The sequence below is a fragment of the Helianthus annuus genome, chromosome 3, assembly GCF_002127325.2.
Source record: "Helianthus annuus cultivar XRQ/B chromosome 3, HanXRQr2.0-SUNRISE, whole genome shotgun sequence".
In the NCBI taxonomy this organism is placed as follows: domain Eukaryota; kingdom Viridiplantae; phylum Streptophyta; class Magnoliopsida; order Asterales; family Asteraceae; genus Helianthus; species Helianthus annuus.
The window spans coordinates 94,769,029-94,769,843 of NC_035435.2; the positions used below are offsets into that span (position 1 = coordinate 94,769,029).

General features: G+C 41.6%; 1 non-coding gene across 1 annotated transcript; it reads right to left on the bottom strand.

The window, feature by feature from the left end:
* Nucleotides 1-210: 210 nt before the first annotated feature.
* Nucleotides 211-317, bottom strand: LOC118490986. The gene has a single exon (XR_004890211.1). It is a non-coding gene; the product is annotated as a small nucleolar RNA R71 (small nucleolar RNA).
* Nucleotides 318-815: the final 498 nt, after the last annotated feature.

Here is an 815-nt window from a genome sequence, read left to right on the forward strand (position 1 = left end):
CATCTACATATAACTAATTTCTTAGAAATATGTGATACCTTTCGGATTAATGGAGCATCAAACGACGCCATCCGCCTCCGTATGTTTCCATTCTCACTAAAAGACCGAGCGAAAGCTTGGCTCAACACCCTCCCAGCTGGATCGGTAAACACCTGGGATGAACTAGCCCAAAAGTTTCTATATAAGTATTTCCCCCCTTCTAAAACTGCTAAATTAATGGCTGAAATTAATACATACTCGCAAGAGGACGGGGAATCCTTATATGAAACATGGGAAAGGTTCAAGGAGCTATTACGCAAGTGTCCCCATCACGGCCTCGCAATATGGCAACAAGTATCCACTTTCTACAATGGATTGTTGCCACACACTAGGCAGACACTTGATTCTAGCTCCGGGGGACTTTTAGGTAATCGACGCCCACACGAAATATATAATCAGATTGAGGAAATTGCTTGTCACACCCCGATTTCCACGTGTCTCACCGGTGGGCCCGGTGGGGGATTACCGTGACGATGTTGGCAACAATATAGTCAAACCACACAATTATATAATGCACAGCGGAAGCATAATTTAAATATATAATTTCAACCTCTGATTGTAATATCAAAATGTATTACAGGAGTTGAATATCCACAGTGGATCGTAAATACAGATAAAGTATTGTTCCATTAGATACTGCAATCAAGCTTGCGAGGCTTATCCCGACGCTAGGGAGCTAATACCAGCCAATTACGTTTAGGTACCTGCACTTAATCTTTTTGGGGAAAATACGTCAGTTTACACTGGTAAATACATTCAACTGACACATTTGAAAA